The 24,669-nt window shown below is 43.7% G+C and overlaps 1 protein-coding gene and 1 non-coding gene across 4 annotated transcripts in view; one reads left to right on the top strand and one right to left on the bottom strand.

Annotated features, from left to right (window-relative positions):
* The window catches only part of RALYL (RALY RNA binding protein like), a 738,312-nt gene that overhangs the window by 303,038 nt on the left and 410,605 nt on the right, over window positions 1–24,669 (top strand). The window lies entirely within an intron of this gene.
* On the bottom strand, window positions 19,768–19,949 carry LOC130274688 (U2 spliceosomal RNA). The gene has a single exon (XR_008844434.1). It is a non-coding gene; the product is annotated as a U2 spliceosomal RNA (small nuclear RNA).

Genomic DNA, 24,669 nt, shown 5'->3' on the forward strand with positions numbered 1-24,669 from the left:
TGCCAGGGAGTTAGTCAAGTAGGTAGCCAGAACCCCCTCCGCCCAGTGGCAGATCCAGAGTCTAGTCTCAGGAGGGACATTATGAAAACCCCCTATGTAGGTAGCCCTCCTATTAGTTTAGTAGTTTGTCCCCATATTAGCTAGGCAGGAACATAGTAGATGGTCCCTCACATTATGTGTAGACAGCAGAGTTCCCCCATAGTAGGTGTCGGCAGCAGGGTCCCCCCATAGTGGGTGTAGGCAGTAGAGTTCCCCCACAGTGGGTGTAGGCAGCAGAGTTACACAACAGTGGGTGTAGGCAGCAGAGTTCCCCCACAGAAGGTGTAGGCAGCAGAGTTTTCCCCCTCCCCCAAGTAGGTGTAAACAGCAGAGATAGTGCCCCCCCAGTAGGTGTAGACAGCAGTCCCCCCCCCCAGTAGGTGTGCAGAGCAGAGTTAGAGTCCCCCCGCAGTAGGTGTAGGGAGCAGAGTTAAAGTCGTCCCCCCCCCCCCCCAGTAGGTGTAGGCAGGTGTAGGCAGAAGAGTTTTCCCCCTCTCCCCTTCCCAGGTTAAAAAAAAAATCATGCTCACCTGTATGGGTCCCACGCAGCGATCTTCTCCTCCGGAGTGCAGCAGGGCCCATGTCTTCCTTCCTCCACAGTGCATGTGCCGATGAGTGACGTCATCGGCTCATGTGCTGCATGGGTGCGGAGGTCACGTCTTCTCTGTGTAAGTCACAGATACGGCACACACAGAGGGGACGCCTTCTCTGTTATGTGCGTGTACCATTGCCGTTACGCCCCCTCCCATTGACATTAATGGAGGGGCTTGATGTGACGTCACGAGGGGGCAAGGCATTACATTCCATCTCCAGTCCCAAAAACTTCTGGTTACGAGCCTGGAGATGCAGCTCTGCACATAATGCCGGTGCTGAAGGGAGATCACGGGGGGTCCCAGCGGCAGGCCCCCCGTGATCAGACATCTTATACCCTATCCTTTGGATAGGGGATAAAATGTCTAAAGCTGGAATAACCCTTTAAATAATAACCTTTGCTGCACTATATATGCAAAAAAATAAAAAAATTATAATAATAATTCTGGACTGCTTCTCTATGATGCCCAACTAAGAGGGCCCAATAAGGTTTGACACCCATCTCGAGGTTCTGTTTATCAAATAAATGGAATCATTATTTCACAAGACTGTTCTTCTATTCACTATACAAAAAAAAGTATAATAATTTGTAAGGCGGTATGAACCTGGCAACTCTAATGCATATGATTCATCCGATGGCTGCTTCACCGGTGTTCTTTTAAGGATTTCCTGTAAATATACTATAGTATTTCTCCAGTGAAAGATTCTTTTATGGCAGGAATAGAACAATGGGGCAAGGTCTAAGTAATAATATGATAACAAATAGAAACTTTTTTCTTTTGTATATAACTAATTTTCGAGGGTTATATGTAGCCACTAATAGCTTGGACATTATAGCAAACTAAGGTGCACAGACATTATGAATTCAGCTCTGCTACATACAGTCGTGGCCGTAAATGTTGGCACCCCTGAAATCTTTCCAGAAATTAAGTATTTCTCACAGAAAAGTATTGCAGTAACACATGTTTTGCTATACACATGTTTATTCCCTTTGTTTGTATTGGAACTAAATCAAAAAAGGAGGAAAAAAAGCAAATTGGACATAACGTCACACCAAACTCAAAAAATGGTCTGGATAAAATTATTGGCACCCTTTCAAAATTGTGGAAAAATAAGATTGTTTCAAGCATGTGATGCTCAGGTGTGGGCAATATAAAAATCACACCTTAAAGCAGATAAAAAGGAGAGAAGTTCACTTAGTCTTTGCATTGTGTGTCTGTGTGTTCCATACTAAGCATGGACAACAGAAAGAGGAGAAGAGAACTGTCTGAGGACTTGAGAACCAAAATTGTGGAAAAATATCAAAATCACAAGGTTTCAAGTCAATCTCCAGATATCTAGATTTGCCTTTGTCCACAGTGCGCAACATTATCAAGAAGTTTGCAACCCTTGGCACTGTAGCTAATTTCCCTGGGCGTGGAAGGAAGAGAAAAAATGATGAAAGGTGTCAATGCAGAATAGTCCGGATGGTGGATAAGCAGCCCCAAACAAGTTCCAGAGATATTCAAGCTGTCCTGCAGGCTCAGGGAGCATCAGTGTCAGCGCGAACTATCCGTCGACATTTAAATGAAATGAAATGCTATGGCACACTGCTCACATAGCTAGAAGTGCTTGAGCAGCAGTGTGTGCTGAATAAAACTCTGCACAATAGTAAAATCATAAATCTTTATAAAGTACACAGAGGGGGAGATTCTCAAAGAATTTTTGCACCCCAAAAAAAAATAAAACTATTTTGGCGCAAAAAGTATTGACCACATTTTCAAAGAGCTTTATGCCGCGGTTTACACTGTTCATGTCAGTTTTGTAAAAGTGGGCATGTCCACGTATATTGTCTGCTTTACATGATAATTTCAAAGTGGTGGGAGTCCAGTTTACATAAAAGAATTTCACACCAGCTTTTTGATGTTGAAATCACAGAAATGGTTGTAGTTTTATTGTTTTTCACCGTGAGTGAGAGGAGCAGTCAGCACCACACCACCTGTGAAGATGAGCCGGCTCTTAGGCTGGATCCTGTCCGCAGGTGAGCGAACACACAGCAGACTATCCGGTGCCTGTGTCTAACAGTCAGATAAATCAGAATTACTTGGTGGTAGAGAAATGACACGGCGCCCTGGACACTGGGTTTATGCATCTTCGTGTATCCCGCCCCTAGCAATAAAGCTGCAAGTGTTCGCAAGAAGTGTCCTGGGTGCCGTGTCATTTCTCTTCCATCAAGTAGTTTTATTGTTTTTGTTTCCTTCTCATTTTAGATACGTGAATGTGGAGGACTACAACATCAGATTTTGCGGATTGCGATGATGAACAGCGTTTTTTTTAAATGTTTTTTAAAAAAAAGGTTAACGAGGGCTGTGGGGGAGTTTCTTTTTCTTTTTTTTAAACTACTGATGGGAGTAGTTGTATTACCGCATTGCTGAGGGACGGCACTTGCACATCCCCTGGCTGCGGGACTTTTAGGACTACTACTCCCATCATGGACAACTCTGTCCATGATGGGAGTTATAGTCATGGGGCTGATCTCAGCAGGTCATTCTGCTAAGACCCACTGCGATCCGCATTTATTAAGTTAACAAGCTGGCAGCACATGCGACTACACTGCGCTGCCCGCGGCTCCTGTATACACTGCTCATAATTCAAAATCGCCGCCGGGAGACAGGAACTCTGATTGGTGAATAGCTATTCACCAATCAGAAGTCCCATCTCCCGGGTGGGGATTATGAAATGTGACAGTATATACAGGAGCCGGCGGGGAGCACAGTGTAGCCGCATGTGCCGACCAGCTTTTACAGTTAATAAATGTGGATCGCAGCGGGTCTATAGATAATGACCCGGTGCAATCTGCCCCTCAGCCCCTGGACTATAACTCCCATCATGGGCAGAGTCTGTCCGTGATGGGAGTAGTAGTCCCAAAATAGTCCCACAGCCAGGGGGGATGTGCAAGCGCTGCGGTAGTACAACTACTCCCATCATGGGACAGACTCTGTCCCATGATGGGAGTAGTTGTAGCTTAGCAGTGTTGAGGGACGGCTCCTGCATCCCCAGGCTGTCTTGGTAGAACACTTTCCTATGTGTCCTTTTAGATGGTGTATTTTTGCGTAAAAAATGTATTTGTGCAAAAAAATGCGTCTAAACAAAGAACGCACATGATAAATTAGTATCCACTGTAGAATGCATTCCACAATACACTAAAAAATTTAGTATTTGCTTTTTGCTCAAAAAAGACACACAAAAAGACACAATGAAAGTCACTGCGCACATTTTTGCGCAAAAAGATACACAAGAAAAAGGGGTAAACTCAATGACAAATCTCCCCCAATGACCCCAAACATACGTCAAAAAGCACCCAGAAATGGATGGCAACAAAGCGCCGGAGAGTTCTGAAGCTGCAGCAATGAGTCCAGATCTAAATCTCATTGAACACCTGTGAAGAGATCTTAAAATTGCTGTTGGGAAAAGGCGCCTTCCAATAAGAGAGACCTGGAGCAGTTTGCAAAGGAAGAGTGGTCCAACATTCCGGCTGAGATGTGTAAGAAGCTTATTGATGGTTATAGGAAGCGACTGATTTCAGTTATTTTTTCCAAAGGGTTCTGCAACCAAATATTAAGTTAAAGGGGTACTCCACTGGAAAACATTTATTTTTTAAATCAACTGGTGCCAGAAAGTTAAACAGATCTGTAAATTACTTCTATTTAAAAATCTTAATCCTTCCAATTCTTTTCGGCTGCTATATTTTCCTCAGGAAGTTCTTTTCTTTTTTGAATTTCCTTTCTGTCTGACCACAGTGCTCTCTGCTGACACCTCTGTTCATTTTAGGAACAAATCCCCATAGCAAACCTCTCCTGATCTGGACAATTCCTAAAATGGACAAAGGTGTCAGCAGAGAGCACTGTGGTCAACTGTGGTCACAGTTCCTGTGGAGAATATAGCAGCTGAAAAGTACTGGAAAGATTAATATTTTTAAATAGAAGTAATTTACAATTCTGTTTAACTTTCTGGCACCAGTTGATATATAAAACAAAAAAAAAGTTTTCCAGTGCAGTACCCATTTAATGGAGCCAATAATTTTGTCCAGCCCATTTTTGGAGTTTGGTGTGACATTATGTCCAATTTGCTTTTTTTCCTCCTTTTTTTTTGGTTTAGTTCCAATACACACAAACGGAAGAAACATGTGTATAGCAAAACGTGTTACTGCAATCCTTTTCTGTGAGAAATACTTTGTTTTCTTGAAAAATTTCAGGGGTGCCAACATTTACGCCCATGACTGTCTATATATATATATATATATATATATATATATATATATATATATATATATATCTGGATTCCTTTCCAATAATCTTCATACTATCAGAATAACGGTATTTATTGTAATGTATAAAAAATAAATGTAAATAGTTTGCTTGTTGTACATAAAGACACATCCAGTGTTGCGCCAGTGGCAACTTCAGAGCCGAAGACTTGCCCCAAGACTATTGAGATCTAGATACGTATTTGCCAGAAATCCCATGCGAGTCTATGGAACCTTCTGAAAATCCATATCCAGATTGTGATAGTCTCGGGACGAGTCTTTGGCTCTGAAGTTGCCTGGAGTTTTGAAAAGATATCCTGCTACTGGAGCATCGCTGGATATACGCTTTAAGGGCAGGGTCACACGTAACAGATCACCAGACCCATATTGTGCCTACTGCTGCTGAAAACAAACCTGGACCCCCACGTCCCAGCCCCTAGCCTGCTTGCAGCTGCAATCCGCCTCTACGAGCAGCACTCGGACAATGCGATGTAGCTGCAATGTCTCAGTACACCGTGCATGCACATCTGCAGTGTACTCAGACATCCATTACATTGACCCTACCCTAAAGGGGTATTCTGGCCTTATCCATTTTATCCCCTGTCCAAAGGATCAAGATGTCATGCTACGCCCCCTCTAATCATGTCTATGGGAGGGGGCGTGGCATGACGTTTCGGTCCTTTGGATAGGGGATAAGATATCTAATGCCGGAATACCCCTTTAGGGTAGGGTCACACGTAACGGATGTCTGAGTACATTGCGCATGGAGGAGGCGCCCGGCACAGAATGAAATAATCCTGAAACCCTACAATTTCAGTCTGGCCACTGGGCCATATATTAAGCTGAGACTTCCTGTCCTGTACAGATCACTTGTCAGTAGTGTCTTAATGATCACAGTCGGAAATCCAGTGAAAGTTGCCCTCACAAATGTTGGTTGTCAGCTCCCAAGACAACGCCCAATAACCTCACTTGGTGAACATATAGCCTAAAGCTTAAACCCCATTAAAGAGAACCTGGGGCCATCCAAAAAAAAGAATGAGATTGCATTATCATTACATAGCCTAGGGTGCCATGATAAAGGGTGCAAAGGCACCAGAAATGCCTCGGCATTCCGGATGTCTGTTTGCATGGATGTCTAAATAAACAAGGATAAGATATTAAAGCAACTGCTGAATCCATTGCTTGTTTCTTGCTTGACAGTCTTTAGTTCCTGGGATTAGAGATACAGGATCCGTGTGGTAACCAGGAATCTATCGTGCAGTGTGAGCTGGATAAACTTGTCTTGTGCCATAGCCTAGGGTTCCCTGATAACACACCTTTTCACAGTTTCTTTACATTTCCTTCTGTTCCTGAGATATTTTAGGGAATCAGTCAGATGGGCATGAACTTCAGGTAATGGGCGGGATTATACAGTCAGGGGGTGTGAATCAGGCATGTACACCCCTCAATGTAAATTATCCACCACCATTCCCTGACTGTATAGTCCCGCTCATCACCTGAAATTCATTATTAAATTTAACCAGTTAAGGACGCAGGCCATACAAGTACGCCCCTGTTCCCGAGTCCTTAAGGACTCAAGGGGTACCTGTACGTCCTGAGTCCTGGTACCGCGGTATAAAGCGTTCTGACACCCAGAGAAAACTTCAAACCCCGTTGGTCCCAACTGCTATCAGCAACCAAGACCCAGGGTTAATGCTGGGCACCGCTGATAGGGCCGATGCCCGGCATTAACCCTTTTAGATGCCACGATCAAAGTTGATCGCGGCGTCTAAAGTGAAAGTAAAACTATCCCGGCAGCTCAGCGAAGCTGCGATGTCCTGATCGGCAATCTATTGCTGCAAGCCTGCTCAGTGTATGCACAGTGTATGCAATCAAAAGATTGCATGGTATAGCCCCTGTGAAATAAAATAAAAAGTAAAAAGTGTTTAAAAAAAAAAAATAATAAATGTGAATAAGCCCCCCCAATAAAAGTTTGAATCACACCCCTTTTCCTATTTTTTTAAAATAAAATAATGTAATAATAAAAATTAAATCATATTTGGTACCACCACGTGCATAAATGTCTAAACTATTAAACTATTAAAATATAAGATCAACTAAACCGTACAGTCGATGGCGTACACAAAGTCCAAAATTGTGCATTTTTGGTCACTTCATATACCATAACTATATTAATAAAAAGTGATCAAAAAGTCCCATCAAAACGAAAATGGTACCGATAAAAACTACAGACCATGGTGCAAAAAATGAGCCCTCATACCACCCTGTATACGGAAAAATAAAAAGGTTATATGGGTCAGAAAATGACAATTTTAAACATACTAATTTTGGTGCATGTAGTTATAATTTTTTTAAAGTAGTAAAATAAAATAAAGCCTACAAAAATTGGGTATCCCTGTAACCTTATGGACCTACAGAATAAAGATAAAGTGTAATTTTTTACAAAAAGTGCACTGTGTAGAAACAAAAACTCTAAAAAGTTGCAAAATGGCGTTTGTTTTTTTCATTTCACGCCACCAACATTTTTTTTTGTTTCGCCGCAGATTATGTTATAAAATAAGTAATGTCATTACAAAGTACAATTGGTGACACAAAAAACAAACCCTTATATGGGTCAGTAGGTGCAAAATTGAATGCATTAAGATTTTTGGAAGGTGAAGGGGAAAAAACTAAAGTGCAAAAACAAAAATTGTTTTGAGTCCTTAACTCCTTGGGGACAGAGAGCGTACCTATACGCCCTAAGCCCGCTCCCTGTCTATAACGCGGGGCCATGGCATATCCCCGCATTATAGTGGGTCGGGCCTGGCCTCTAACAATGGCCGAGACCCGTGGCTAATAGCTTGCGGCATTGATTGCGGTGCCGCACGCTATTAACCCTTTAGGCGCGACGTTCAAAGTTGAACATCGCGTCTAAAGTGAAAGTTAGCTCAGGGTGCTGTTCGGGATCCCGAAATGGCGGCATCCCGAACAGCTGTTAAGACAGCAGGAGGGTCCCTACCTTCCTCCATGCTGTCCGATCGCCGAATAACTGCTCAGTGCCTGAGATCCAGGCATGAGCAGTCAAGCGGCAGAATCATCGATCACTGGTTTCTTATGAGAAACCAGTGATCAATGTAAAAGATCAGTGTGTGCAGTGTTATAGGTCCCTATGGGAGCTATAACACTGCAAAAAAAAAGTGAAAAAAAAGTTTGAATCACCCCCCTTTTCCCAATAAAAAAAAAAAACTGTGTAAATAAAGAATATGTGATATCACCGTGTGCGGAAATGTCCGAATTATAAAAATATATAATTAATTAAAACGCACGGCCAATGGCGTAGGCGAAACAAAATCCCTAAGTCCAAAATAGCGTATTTTTGGTAACTTTTTATATCATAAAAAATTAATAATAAGTGATCAACAAGTCCGATCATTACATAAAACACACCGATAAAAACTTCAGATCACGGCGCAAATGAGCCCTCATACCGCCCCGTACACAGAAAAATAAAAAAGTTATAGGGGTGAGAAAATGACAATTTTAAACATATACATTTTCCTGCATGTAGTTATGATTTTTTGCCAGAAGTACGACAAAATCAAACCTATATAAGTAGGGTATCATTTTAATCATATGGACCTACAGAATAAAGATAAGGTGTCATTTTTACCAAAAAATGTACAGCGTAGAAACGGAATCCCCCAAAAGTTACAAACTGGCATTTTTTTCTTCAATTTTGTCGCAGAATGATTTTTTTTTCTGTTTCGTCGTAGATTTTTGGATAAAATGACTGATGTCATTACAAAGTAGAATTGATAGTGCAAAAAAAAAGCCATCATATGGATTTTTAGCTGCAAAATTAAAAGGGTTATGATTTTTAAAAGGTAAGGAGGAAAAAACAAAAGTGCAAAAACTGGAAAACCCAAGGGGTTAAAGGGGTACTCCACTGGAAAATATTATTTATTTATATATATATATATATATATATATATATATATATATATATATATATATATGTTTTTTTTAAATCAACTGGTGCCATAAAGTTAAACTGATTTGTAAATGACTTCTATTTAAAAATCTTAATCCTTCCAGCACTTATCAGTTGCTGCATGATCCACAGGAAGTTCTTTTCTTTTTGAATTTCCTTTCTGTCAGACCACAGTGATCTTCTGACACCATTGTCCATGTCAGAAACTGTCCAGAGCAGGAGCAAATCCCCATAATAAACCTATCCTATTCTGGACAGTTCCTGACCGCAGCACTGAGGGACGGCAAGAATGGCTCCTGCACATCCCTCGGCTGCGGAAGGCTGCTGTAGTGCTTGTACTACAACTCCCATGATGGGAGTTGTAGTACTAGTGCAGTGGGACAGATCGCAGTGGATCTCACTCCTGCGATCCGCTGCGATTTTCACTTACCAGGCAGGGAAGCGGGCGGCATCAGCGCTCACTCCCCGGCCAGCGGGGAATGAATCTCAGCCCCACCAGATGACCAATCTGGGCTTCCGGCGGGGGATTTGACTTGCCCCGGAAGTCAGCAGGCTGGCTGGGGGGCAAGGGCTGATGCCGCTAGCTTCCCGGATTAATAAGTGCACAGGGGGGCGCACAGGGGGGAACACAGGGGGCAATATGCACATGCTATATTAACATGAAGAACGCCAGCGGGGGATCGGAATCTGCTTTGAATAACCCGATCCCCACTGACATACTTTATGCTAGTATTGCATCTACAGTGGTCTCAAAAATATGTGTCTCTGACCATGGCAAAACTACAACTCCCAGCTTTTGGCTGTCCAGGGATGCTGGGAGTTGAAGTTTTGCCAGCACTGGGGACACACAGTTTGGAGACCACTGTACATACTATAGTAGCATAAGGAAGGCCATCAGGGATGGGGTTATTTGGAGCATAAGGTGCTAGCCTTGCAATTAGCTGTGGGGTTACAGTGGGCGGCAATAGAGGCGGCATACAAAGCTCAGCCTATCAGGGCTCAATGAATAATGAATTAATGAATATTGATAAGGGGCGGGTCGTTTACCTGGAAGAGGAGAGTGAGGGGAGGGAGTAAACCCTCCTGTTGCATTGTGGGCAGTAGTGACGTTCCGAGCCTAAGATGGCCGTCTAATGCAGCTCTATGGGCTCCAAAGTAATGCTAACAGAACAAACTACTGAGCTTCATGTACACAACTCAGGAATGAATTACAGATGAACAGTAAAAGAAAGAAGACGCAAGTATATGGGAAAGTTATCTAACTTTTGCTGGATGGGGAAAGCAATTGTCGTGCGCTGCATATCTCCTTTAAGGGGTTAAGTTCACGCCCATCTGACCGATTCCCTAAATTGTCAGATAAACTATAAACCCATATATCTCAGGAACAGAAGGACTATCAAGAAACTGTGAAAAGATGTGTGATCAGGGTACCCTAATTTATTTATTGACAGTATATAAATAAATACATTTCATTTTTGGGGGGTTGGCCTCTGGTCCTCATTTATAAGGAAGGTACAATCCAGTTTGTCTAGATCCACGGTTTCAACCAGTACTGATGCAATTTTAAAATAAAGACAAACCAATTTTTAACCTCATTCAGATATGTTGGATTTCACCTCCTTTGTTTCAGTGAAAAGTTATACCAGTGTATAGATAACACAGTAGATGATGGGATCAGCCTCCCCCTCCCTGTGGAATGACCTCTGCACAGGTCATCTCTCATAGGCAATAACTGAAGTGATGGAACATTTTTAAGACTGTGGTCCCTTTAGTTGCACCCCCTGTGATCATACATTTATCCTTTTTTTCTGTGGGGTTAACACTAGGACAACCTCTTTAAGTAAAACATGAAGAATAGCTAAAGGAATGACGTGCATTTTTCTTCATTAACAGTATTTACCTACATTTATTCTTATTTTTTTCCCCTCCGCTGTTATTATCACTAAGCATTTAAATGATATGTAATCTGATGCCAATATCATTACCACGTGGTGCTCGCATAGGTAAATTAAAGGCAATTCAATGCATAAAAACATACGTGCGGGCTTAATCTGCAATAAACTCTCTTTTTGTCTTCCCTGTCAGTCTAAACTGTGATCAAGCAGCTGAAATAATCTGCATATTATGCAAACCAGGTTCTGCCGATAAGTTGGCGTTGTTTATATTAGGCGAAAAGATTAAAGTAATGGTCCGGTGTCAGGATGGATGAAAGGAAATTGGATCTTGTCACTAAGGATTCTTTCTGCTGTCTTCCAGCAGGTGATTCATTTATTTTAAGCAATTAAAGGTTCTGATAGGACAAGGAGGGTATCTGAAATTTCTTGTGTAGAGAATGACTTAAGCCGAATGAGAAATGACTCTATATGCTTCCTACCTAATTGGATTACTGCCCACTCTGCCAGTGTAACCACGGGGTGTTGGGAATGGAGTAGGAGCTGGGGAAAATGCCAAATATCTAGCAAAATGAGCTGTTAGCCCAAGCAAATTTCTACGGGGAAAGGTTAGCTCAGCAAGTCATCTGGGAATAGAATGGCAACAGAACATGGAACTTTTCCATTTCAATACTTTCATGCTTGTGGTTCTGTTAAAGGTCACATTATTTTATTTGCAGCATTTCCTTCCAAATACTATCAATGCTATCGTAAATCGCTAACAAAACAAACAAAAAAAAATTAGGGCTCTCTACGCATATTTATTTTTTTGGGCATTTTAAACTGCAAGAAAAAGCATGTAAAAAATAATTTTTAAATTTAATATTTAATTTTGTATGCATTATATATATATATATATATAACTGTTACGATTCGGCAGGCTGGATGTGGATCCTCTGTGTCAGCGAGGGATTGGCGTGGACCATGTTGGTGGACCGGTTCTAGGGTTGCTACTGGTTTTCACCAGAGCCCGCCGCAAAGCGGGATGGTCTTGCTGCGGCGGTAGCAACCAGGTCGTATCCACCGGCAACGGCTCAACCTCGCTGACTGCTGAGAAGGACAGAAGGACTAGGCAGAGGCAAGGTCAGACGTAGCAGAAGGTCGGGGCAGGCGGCAAGGTTCGTAGTCAATGAGGATAGCAGGAGATCTGGAACACAGGCTTTGGACTACACTAAACGCTTTCACTGGCACAAGGCAACAAGATCCGGCAAGGAAGTGCAGTGGAAGTGAGGTAATATAGACAGGGAGCAGGTGGAAGCTAATTAGGCTGATTGGGCCAGGCACCAATCATTGGTGCACTGGCCCTATAAATCCTAGAGAGCTGGCGCGCGCGCGCCCTAGAGAGCGGAGCCACGCGCGCCAGAACATGACAGCCGGGGACTGGGACGGGTAAGTGACTTGGGATGCGATTCGCGAGCGGGCGCGTCCCGCTATGCGAATCGCATCCCCGCCGGCAATGTCAGTGCAGCGCTCCCGGTCAGCGGGTCTGACCGGGGCGCTGCAGAGAGAGAGATGCCGCGAGCGCTCCGGGGAGGAGCAGGGACCCGGAGCACTCGGCGTGACAGTACCCCCCCCCCTTAGGTCTCCCCCTCTTTTTGTCTCCTTGTCCCTTCAAAAGAGACGAGAACATAGGGGACACCTCTTGAATCTCCTTCTGAAAAAAGAAGTCCTGGGTAGCTATACCAGCGGCAGGTAGTTCAGAAGAAGTGGGAATGGGGAGGGGGGGCAGAGGGTGAAGCTTGTCACGGGGCAGAGTGTCACCAGGACGGGGGCTATGAGGAGGCATGGCACAGTCCAGATAGGCCTTGGGGAGACCAGGCACAGGAGGAGACACTGAGGCCCGACAGACGGGACTGGGAGCAGATGTGAGGCATTTCTTACGGCAAGCAGAACCCCAATTCTTGATCTCCCCGGTGGTCCAGTCAAGGGTGGGAGAATGATGCTGGAGCCATGGCAGACCGAGGAGGACTTCAGAGGTGCAGTTGGGAAGGACGAAAAATTCAATCTTTTCGTGATGGGGTCCAATGCACATTAAGAGGGGTTCTGTGCGGTAACGCACAGTACAGTCCAACTTCACTTCGTTGACCGAAGAAATGTAGAGCGGCTTGATGAGACGGGTCAGCGGGATGCAGAACTTATTCACCAAAGAGTCCAGAATAAAATTTCCAGAAGCACCAGAGTCCAAGCAGGCCACGGCTGAGAGGGAGAAGTTGGTAGAAGGAGAAATCCGCACGGGCACAGTGAGACGTGGAGAAGCAGACTTCGTACCAAGGGACGCCACACCCACGTGAGCTGGGTGCGTGCGTGCGTTTCCTAGACGTGGAGGACGAATAGGGCAATCCACCAAGAAATGTTCGTACTAGCGCAGTACAGACATAGATTTTTTTCCCTACGGCGAGTCCTCTCTTCATGGCTCAGGCGAGACCGATCCACTTGCATAGCCTCCTCGGCGGGAGGCACAGGGGTAGATTGCAAAGGATACTGTGGGAGAGGTGCCCAGAGATCAAGGTCTTTTTCCTGGCGGAGCTCCTGGTGTCTCTCAGAAAAACGCATGTCAATGCGGGTGGCCAAATGGATAAGTTCTTGCAGGTTGGCAGAAATCTCTTGTGCGGCCAGCACATCCTTGATGTTACTGGATAGGCCTTTTTTAAAGGTCGCGCAGAGAGCCTCATTATTCCAAGATAATTCGGAAGCAAGAGTACGAAATTGGATGGCGTACTCGCCTACTGAAGAATTACCCTGGACCAGGTTCAGCAGGGCAATCTCGGCAGAAGAAGCTCGGGCTGGTTCTTCGAAGACACTACGGACTTCAGCGAAGAAGGACTGGACTGTGGCAGGATCATTGCGGTCCCAGAGCGGTGTGGCCCAAGACAAAGCCTTTCCAGATAGAAGACTCACTACGAACGCCACCTTAGACCGTTCTGTAGGAAATTGGTTCGACAACAACTCCATATGTAGGGAACATTGAGACAAGAAGCCACGGCAGAGTCTAGAGTCCCCATCAAATTTGTCCGGCAGGGACAAGCGGAGGCTAGGAGCGGCCACTCGCTGCGGAGGAGGTGCAGGAGCTGGCGGAGGAGATGGTTGCTGCTGTAGCAGTGGCAGAAGTTGCTGTAACGTGGCGGTCAACTGCGACAGCTGCTGTCCTTGTTGGGCAATTTGCTGCGATTGCTGAGCGACCACCGTGGATAGGTCAGCGAGACTTGGCAGCGGCACCTCAGCGGGATCCATGGCCGGATCTACTGTTACGATTCGGCAGGCTGGATGTGGATCCTCTGTGTCAGCGAGGGATTGGCGTGGACCGTGTCGGTGGACCGGTTCTAGGGTTGCTACTGGTTTTCACCAGAGCCCGCCGCAAAGCGGGATGGTCTTGCTGTGGCGGTAGCAACCAGGTCGTATCCACCGGCAACGGCTCAACCTCGCTGACTGCTGAGAAGGCGTGGGACAGAAGGACTAGGCAGAGGCAAGGTCAGACATAGCAGAAGGTCGGGGCAGGCGGCAAGGTTCGTAGTCAAAGAGGATAGCAGGAGATCTGGAACACAGGCTTTGGACAACACTAAACGCTTTCACTGGCACAAGGCAACAAGATCCGGCAAGGAAGTGCAGGGGAAGTGAGGTAATATAGACAGGGAGCAGGTGGAAGCTAATTAGGCTTATTGGGCCAGGCACCAATCATTGGTGCACTGGCCCTCTAAATCTTAGAGAGCTGGCGCGCGCGCGCCCTAGAGAGCGGAGCCGCGGGCGCCAGAACATGACAGCCGGGGACCGGGACGGGTAAGTGACTTGGGATGTGATTCGCGAGCCGGCGCGTCCCGCTATACGAATCGCATCCCCGCCGGCAATGTCAGTGCAGCGCTCCCGGTCAGCGGGTCTGACCGGGGCGCTGCAGAGAGAGAGACGCCGCGAGTGCTCCGGGGAGGAGCAGGGACCCGGAGCACTCGGCGTAACAATAGCGTATTTTTGTATATGCATTTTTTCCCTCACATTCTCAAGTGCTAGAAAGAAGCCTATGAGAGAAATGCCAGAAAGGTTGTGTATCCAAAGGGGTAAAAAAAAAAAAACAATTGCACTGGTTCAACAAACATCTAAAACCACATAAACCAAAATACATTGTATATAGTGTAGCTTATTTCTTTTACCGTAGATATTTATGTAACATTTGGCTGCAAAGTTTTTTTTACTAAACCATAATGTCCCCCAAAAATGTAAGGAAGAGTTCAACATTGTGGCTAGGCTGCTTTTTTTTTTCTAACTAGGCGGGACTGACTGTGAGGGGTGTGGTCTCCTACCACTGTCCAGATTTAACATCATTTTTGCCAGCAATATGGGAAAATCGAGCAAGTTTAAAAAAAAGAAATAAAAAAAAAAGAAAGAAAGAAAAAATTAAATAGTATAAACACTTTATTGGAGCAAAGTGTTCAAGAGACTAATTCTCTCTTTGTCAGGTCCATACAGAGTATTCACTAACAATACATTAAATAGAATATTAACCCCTTCATGACCCAGCTAGTTTTGGCCTTCATGACCCAGTCCGTTTTTCCAAATCTGACATGTGTCTCTTTAAGTGGTAATAACTTTGAACTGCTTTTAACAAGCAAAGTGATTCAGAGATTGTTTTTTCGAGACATATTGTACTTTATATTAGTGGTACATTTTTGTTGATACATGAAGCGATTTTTGTAAAAAACTAAAAAAAATTGTGAAAAATGTAATTTTTTTTCATTTTTCTATGTTTGAAACTCTCTACTTGTGAGAGAAATAGTCATCACCAAAAAAATTGCAAAAAAATTGCAAAAAGAATTATGCACAGATAAATAACTAAGCAATAGATAAGAGAAAATTAGCAAAATCTTTATTAGAGTATATCATTAGTTAAAAGACAATAGCATAAATACAGAATAAAAACAAGGCACCAGAGAATACTGCAGATGGGTAGGTAAGGACTGGAACTAGGTATAGAGAAGTACTGATAATGGATATAAATGCTAGGTCATAGGGCAAAAAGAGTATGAGTCAAACAGGGAACGCACCAGATGGCTGCTAAACGCAAGCACAGGGGCAGGGAAAGAGTAGACACAAAGGATCAAACCCAGGGACCAGAGAGAACAAGTATGCCAGACCTTACCTACCAACCCCAACGATCGTTTCACCACTGAATGGCTTCCTCAGGGGGTGTGGCTATCCTACCTTCTTACTGGCCTTATATGCCGCATATAAGGCCAGTAAGAAGGTAGGATAGCCACACCCCCTGAGGAAGCCATTCAGTGGTGAAACGATCGTTGGGGTTGGTAGGTAAGGTCTGGCATACTTGTTCTCTCTGGTCCCTGGGTTTGATCCTTTGTGTCTACTCTTTCCCTGCCCCTGTGCTTGCGTTTAGCAGCCATCTGGTGCGTTCCCTGTTTGACTCATACTCTTTTTGCCCTATGACCTAGCATTTATATCCATTATCAGTACTTCTCTATACCTAGTTCCAGTCCTTACCTACCCATCTGCAGTATTCTCTGGTGCCTTGTTTTTATTCTGTATTTATGCTATTGTCTTTTAACTAATGATATACTCTAATAAAGATTTTGCTAATTTTCTCTTATCTATTGCTTAGTTATTTATCTGTGCATAATTCTTTTTGCAATTTTTTTGCAATTTTTTTGGTGGTGCTTCTATTTTGCACATTACTTACCCCTTAGAGGTATAGTCTCCTATGTCGGTGTTTAGAGAAATAGTCATGCCAAAAAAATGTTGTTATGAGTTCACATCCACAACATGTCTACTTTATGCTGGCATCATTTGTTAAGCATTCCTTTACTTTTTTACGACATTAGAAGGCTTATATTATTATGAGCATTTTTTTCAGATTTTCTACAAAAGTTCAAAATCAAGTTTTTTATTGGGAACAATAACATTTTGAATATATATGTGTGTGTGTGTATAATATATATATATATATACACACACACACATATATAAGTATATATATATATATATATATACACACGTGTATGTGTGTGTGTGTATATATATATATATATATATATATATATGTATATATATTTTTTTTATTATTTATTTTATTTTATTTAAATGTTTTTTTTTTTCCTTTTACTTTACAATAGCTTCCCATTGTGTCTAGTGCCCAAAACATGCAGTACCAAGTTTTGGACACTAGGGCTGTTGTACAACTTAAAAAAGAAATAAAAAAATTTAGAAAATGAAAGTGAAAGTAAAGCATGCCGTCGGGCACAGGGACAGATTGCAATCCCCTGCAATACACCGGCAGCTCCGGACAGGTAAGGGACACCGGGGGAAGGGGCACCAGGGGGAAGGGGGACACTGGGGTCTCCTAGCAGAGCAGTGTGTGTCCCGATCCCCATGATCGGGACACACACTCCACGCTGCTTAGGATTTTGATGTGCGAAACGCTGCCATCAGCTAGTCAGATTTGACTAGCTGATAGGAGCGATCGCTGTGAGGGGGGGCGGACGAAACCCCCCTGGGTCCCGAGGCAAGATGGCTGGCTATCAGTGATAGTCACCATCTTACCGGGCGCAGCACTGCACTTTTAGCTGCGGCCAATATAATACATGGCGTACATGTACGTCATGGGTCGGGAAAACCTTCCCTTCCATGACGTACATTTATGCCATAGGTCGGGAAGGGGTTAAAGGGGTATTCCAGGCAAAAACTTTTTTTTTATATATCAACTGGCTCCGGATTTGTAAATTGCTTCTATTTAAAAAGCTTAATCCTTCCAATAGTTATTAGATTCTGAAGTTTTCTGTCTAACTGCTCAATGATGATGTCACATCCCGGGAGCTGTGTATGGTGGGAAAATATCCCTATAGGAGCTGCACAGCTCCTGGGACGTGAGTCATCAGAAAGCAGTTAGACAGAAAACAGCAACTCAACTTCAGAAGCTAATAACTATTGCAAGGATTAAGATTTTTTAATAGAAGTAATTCACAAATCTGTTTAACTTTCCGGAGCCAGTTGATATATAAAAAAAGTTTTGGCCTGGAATACCCTTTTAAAACCATGAGGGGCCTGACAGGAATGGTCAGTGACAGCAAGGTCATAGCACTTTAAATTAAATAGCATTTAGCCACAGCATTGTTTTACCAAAATTCATTAGTAAGAATGACCAGTGAATACCACAAAAAAATTGTATTTTTCTATAAATTGTCATATGTGAAGCCATGGCATTTTACCCAGTTTTACCTATAGGGTTGTAATTGCTGCTGAATTGTTTTTTATGGCTTTTTTCACATTCTTCAATAAAAAAAAAAAAACTATATAATAAAAATAATAAGAAAATAAAAATATATGCACTAATGCACACTATTTCAAAGGGGTTCTCAGCCCTGGATATCTTATCCCCTATCCAAAGGATAAGGGCAGAGATGAGCGAATTTCTTTAAAAATTTGATTCGGATGATTCGCCGAATTTTCCCAAAAAAATAGTTTTGTCACAAATTTATTTGTGGCGAATTGCTATAAAAAAAACAGCTATTCTGGCCTACAGAGAGCCTCAATAGGAGTGTAGAACACTTGCTGTAACAACCATAGGGAGTGTGTTGGGTTAGTGAAATAATACTGTTATTCAGGATGACATGCAGATTCTTTTGGAAATGTCCTTCATGCCATGAGATTGTTGTGACAAGAGTTACCTTCCATTCTGAACTTTTTACCTGGCTTTTATGGATCTAAAATATTTATTTAAATTCTGTTAAATTTTATTTCAAAATTTACAAGTAACTTTTCATAAATTATAAAAAGTCTTTAAACAAAGTCCGCAAACTACAAGGTGATCAGATTAGTGCTAAACATTGTTACATGGTGTGCATTACAGACAGAGCTGTAGCTAGCTCTTTTTGCTCCTGAGGTGAGAACAGTAAATTGTACGGTTTTATGCAGCGAAATGCTCACAAATGACTTATTCACTGATCAGAGTCATTCTCTTCTTTTCTTCTTCCCCATCTGGCACAGGACATCATGATAACCTGTTCCAGCCAAAACTCTTAGGCAGAACCTTCAACACAAACATATTAGTATTAAGCTCTGCACTTTTCCAGCATTATCCTCCCCTTTTCCCTACAAATGACTCTAGCCTCCTCCAAACACAATGTCACCAGCCTTCCCACAACTCACAATAAATTATGATTATTTATTAAATTTACAAGTCACATTTCATAAATTATTGAACATCTTTAAACCAAGTATGCTAACTACAAGGCTCTTATAAGAGGGAGCAGATAAGTGCTAAACATTGTTACTTTTTTTTTTTTTTTTAAGAGCCGAGGCAAGTGCTCTCTATCACCCAAAGTGCATGAAAAAGTCCAAACGAGTCACACTAAAAAAACGTGCACAAAGGATGCGGTCTACATCCTACAGGAGAGAGGCCCCCCAACAAACCTATCCTTCACCTCCGGGCCAAAAAGCACCTGCAAGGATCCAAGTTCGATGTCCCTTTTTGCCGAAGCTACTAAGGGGCCGAAAATGTTCCTGGCTTCAACCTTGGCGTTAACCAAGGTATCAGCCAAGGAGCCGTATACTGATGGTATCTTGACCGATGCCCAGGGGTTGCAGGGAGGTGAGGTTGCAGGGAGGGGAGGAACCTAATGGCCACACACACCTCCCCTAGACCGCCAGGAGGGACACCCAGAAGGGCTACCGCATCCTGCCAATCCTGTGTACAAAGAAAAACACGAAACATGGCAGAGTGACATACAAAAAATAATAAATAAGTGAATGAAGTACAGATATACTGCCCGGTCATCCGGACGGATCTATAAAAATTTCCCCGATCCTAGCCAGAAGGCCGGGATACCAAGGGTGAGTGCCAAAGGTGAAGAGTAATGGTGCAGTGCTTTCACAGTGAGTTATAACACCCAGTGAGTTTTGGCACCTCAGGGTCACTAGTCCCCGAGGCACTGACGTACCTCGGCTCTACACCCCTCTACCTCATGGCGAGACCCGGAGGAAACAGGTCACATCAGGACAGCCGTTGAGCTGGTTACGTGGCACCAGCCCCGGAACACCTGCTCCTCCATGCAGCATCCATCCTACATCAATGGCAGAGACTAAACCACTGATAAGAACAGATACTACACTTGATCTTAGCCAAAAGGCCGAGTGCTAAACATTGTTACACGATGGGATGTGCATTACAAACAGAGCTGTAGCTAGCACATTTTATTAGGCTCTGCACTTTTCCAGCAATATCCTCCCCTTTTCCCTACAAATGACTCCAGCCTCCTTCAAACACAATACCCCCAGCCTTCCCACAATGCACAAGGGGGGAGATTTATCAAAACCTGTGCAGGGGAAAAGTTGGAGCTGCAGCATATCTCACTTTGGAGCCCTGTCCTATTTCAAGGAAACAGTTTAGGGCCACATATGGGGTATTTCCATACTGGGGAGAAATTGCGTTCTTTTTTTCTCCTTTTACCCCTTATGAAAAGGAAAAGTTGTGGTCTACACCAGCCTGTTAGTGAAAGATTTTCACACTAACATGCTGGTGTTGCCCCATACTTTTTATTTTCACAAGACGTAAAAGGAAAAAAAGACCCCCCAAATTTATAACGCAAGTACAGAAATACCCCATATGTGGGCGTAAAATGCTCTGCGAGCGCGCAACAAGGCTCAGGAGTGAGAGCGCACTATGTACATTTGAGGCCTAAATTAGTGATTTGCACAGGGGCGGCTGATTTTACATCGGTTCTGACATAAACGCAAAAAAATAAATACCCACATGTGACCCCATTTTGGAAACTACACCCCTCACGGAATGTGACAAGGGGTATAGTAGGCCTTAACACCCCACAGGTGTTTGACACATTTTCGTAAAATTTGGATGGGAAAACGGAAAAAAAAAAAAATTTTTAACTAAAATGCTGGTGTTACCCTAAATTTTTCATTTTCACAATGTAAAATATAAAAAAAGCCTTGCAAAATTTGTAACCCCATTTCTTATGAGTAAGACCATACCCCATATGTGGATGTAAAGTGCTCTGCTGGCAAACTACAGAACTTCTCTCAGTAGAGAAGAGCACCATTGGGCTTTTAGAGAGAAAATTTGTAGGGAATTGAAGGCCACATGTGTTTACAAAGCCCCAATAGTGCCAGAACAATGGACCCCCCCTCACACACACACACATATGACCCCATTTTGGAAACTATACCCCTCACGGAATGTAATAAGGGGTGCAGTGAGCATTTATGCTCCACAGATTTTTGGAACAGTGGTCCGTGAAAATGAAAAATGTAATTTTTCATTTGCTCAGCCCACTGTTCCAAAGACCAGTCAAATGCTAGTGGGGTGTAAATTCTCACTGCACCCCTTATTAAATTCTGTGAGGGGTATAGTTTCCAAAAAGGTTGTCACATGGTGGGGGGTCCACTGTTCTGGCACCACAGGGGGCTTTTTAAATGCACAAGGCCCCCGACTTCTATTCCAACCAAATTCTCTCCCAGAAGATCAATGGCGCTCCTTCCTTTCTGAGCATTGTAGTGCGCCAGCAGAGCCATTGATGCCCACACATGGGGTATTTCCATACTCAGAAGAAATGAGGATATACATTTGTGGGGGGGGAGGGCATTTTCTCCTCTTACCCCTTGTAAAAATGTTAAATTTGGGGGAAAAACTGCATTTTAGTGAAAAATTTATTTTTTCATTTACACGTCCAACTTTAACGAAAAGTCATCAAACACCTGTGGGGTGTTAAGGCTCACTGTACCCCTTGTTACGTTCCTTGAGGGGTGTAGTTTCCAAAATAGTATACCATGAGTTTTTATTATTATTTTTATTTTTTTTGCTGTTCTGGCACCATAGGGGCTTCCTAAATGTAACATGTCCCCAAAAACCCTTTCAGCAAAATTTGCTTTCCAAAAGCCAAATGTGACTCGTTCTCTTCTGAGCATTGTAGTGCGCCAGCAGAGCACTTGACGTCCTCACATGGGATATTTCCATACTCAGAAGAGACTGGGTTACAAATTTTGGGGGACATTTTCTCCTATTACCCCTTGTAAAAATGTAAAATTTGGGGAAAAAACTGCATTTTAATGAAAAAAATTTCATTTACACTTTCAACTTTAACGAAAAGTCGTCAAACACCTGTGGGGTGTTCAGGCTCACTGTACCCGTTGTTACGTTCCCTGAGGGGTGTAGTTTCCAAAATAGCATGCCGTGTGTTTTTTTTTTGCTGTTTTTTTGCTGTTCTGGCATGTGACATGCCCCCCCAAAACCATTTCAGCAAAACTTACTCTCCAAAATCCCATTGTCGCTCCTTCCTTTCTGAGCCCTGTAGTGCACCCACAGAGCACTTGCCATACACATATGAGGTATTTCCTTACTCAAGAGAAATTGAGTTACAAATTTTAGGGTGATTTCTCTCCTTTTACCCCTTGTAAAAATTCAAAAACTGGGTCTACAAGAACATGCGAGTGGTATAAATGAAGATTTTTAATTTTCTCCTTCACTTTGCTGCTATTCATGTGAAACACCTAAAGAGTTAACACACTTTCTGAATGTCATTTTGAATACTTTTTAGGGGTTCAGTTTTTATAATGGGGTCATTTATGGAGTATTTATAATATGAAGGCCCCTCAAATCCACTTAAAAACTGAACTGGTCCCCGAAAAATTCTGATTTTGAATATTTTGTGAAAAATTGGTAAAATTGCTGCTTAACTTTGAAGCCCTCTGATGTCTTCCAAAAGTAAAAACATGTCAACCCTATGATGCCAACATAAAGTAGACCTATTGCATATGTGAATCAATATATCATTTATTTGGGATGTCCATTTTTCTTACAAGCAGAGAGCTTCAAAGTTTAAAAAATGCAAAATTTTCAAATTTTTCATCAAATTTGGGAATTTTTCACCAAGAAATGATGCAAGTATTGAAAAAATTTTACCACTAACATAAAGTAGAATATGTCCCGAAAAAACAGTCTTGGAATCAGAATGAAAAGTAAAAGCATCTCAGAGTTATTAATGCTTAAATTGACAGTGGTGAGATGTGCAAAAAATGGCCGGGTCCTCAAGGAGAATGTAGGCTGGGTCCTTAATGGGTTAACAGGAACAAAATAGTACACCGCTTAGATGTACGTATGTGGTATTGTCACGATGCCGGCTGGCAGGTAGTGGATCCTCTGTGCCAGAGAGGGATTGGCGTGGACCGTGCTAGTGGATCGGTTCTAAGTCACTACTGGTTTTCACCAGAGCCCGCCGCAAAGCGGGATGGTCTTGCTGCGGCGGTAGTGACCAGGTCGTATCCACTAGCAACGGCTCAACCTCTCTGGCTGCTGAAGATAGGCGCGGTACAAGGGAGTAGACAGAAGCAAGGTCGGACGTAGCAGAAGGTCGAGGCAGGCAGCAAGGATCGTAGTCAGGGGCAACGGCAGGAGGTCTGGAACACAGGCTAGGAACTCACAAGGAAACGCTTTCACTGGCACGATGGCAACAAGATCCGGCAAGGAAGTGCAGGGGAAGTGAGGTGATATAGGGAAGTGCACAGGTGATAACACTAATTGGAACCACTGCGCCAATCAGCGGCGCAGTGGCCCTTTAAATCGCAAAGACCCGGCGCGCGCGCGCCCTAGGGAGCGGGGCCGCGCGCGCCGGGACAGGACTGACGGGGAGCGAGTCAGGTACGGGAGCCGGGGTGCGCATCGCGAGCGGGCGCTACCCGCATCGCGAATCGCATCCCGGCTGGAGGCGGTATCGCAGCGCCCCGGGTCAGTGGATCCGACCGGAGCGCTGCAGTGAGGAGAGTGTAGCGAGCGCTCCGGGGAGGAGCGGGGACCCGGAGCGCTCGGCGTAACAGTACCCCCCCCCCCTTGGGTCTCCCCCTCTTCTTAGAGCCTGAGAACCTGAGGAGCAGACTTTTGTCTAGGATATTGTCCTCAGGTTCCCAGGATCTCTCTTCTGGACCACAACCCTCCCAATCCACTAAAAAAAAGGTTTTCCCTCTGACCTTTTTGGATGCTAAAATCTCTTTGACGGAGAAGATGTCTGAGGAGCCGGAAACAGGAGTGGGAGGAACAGATTTGGGAGAAAAACGGTTAATGATAAGTGGTTTAAGGAGAGAAACGTGAAAGGCATTAGGAATACGAAGAGAAGGAGGAAGAAGAAGTTTGTAAGAGACAGGATTAATCTGGCACAAAATTTTGAAAGGACCAAGATAGCGTGGTCCCAACTTATAGCTAGGGACACGGAAGCGGACATATTTAGCGGAGAGCCATACCTTGTCTCCAGGGGAAAAAATGGGAGGAGCTCTTCTTTTCTTATCCGCGAATTTCTTCATGCGTGAAGAAGCCTTTAAGAGAGAATTTTGGGTCTCTCTCCATATGATGGAAAGATCACGAGAAATTTCATCCACAGCGGGCAGACCAGAGGGCAAGGGGGTAGGGAGGGGGGGAAGAGGGTGACGGCCGTACACCACGAAAAATGGGGATTTGGAGGAGGATTCAGAGACTCTGAAGTTATACGAGAATTCGGCCCATGGTAGAAGATCTGCCCAGTCATCCTGGCGGGAGGAAACAAAATGTCGTAAATAATCACCCAAGACCTGGTTAATTCTTTCTACTTGTCCATTGGATTGAGGATGATATGCAGAAGAAAAATTTAATTTAATCTTGAGTTGTTTACAGAGAGCCCTCCAGAATTTAGACACGAATTGGACGCCTCTATCCGAGACGATCTGCGTAGGCAACCCGTGAAGACGAAAAATGTGTACAAAAAATTGTTTAGCCAACTGAGGCGCTGAAGGAAGACCAGGAAGAGGGATGAAATGTGCCATTTTGGAGAATCGATCAACGACCACCCAAATAACAGTGTTGCCACGGGATGGGGGTAAGT

Source organism: Hyla sarda, chromosome 5, assembly GCF_029499605.1.
Source record: "Hyla sarda isolate aHylSar1 chromosome 5, aHylSar1.hap1, whole genome shotgun sequence".
NCBI classification, from domain to species: Eukaryota; Metazoa; Chordata; class Amphibia; order Anura; family Hylidae; genus Hyla; species Hyla sarda.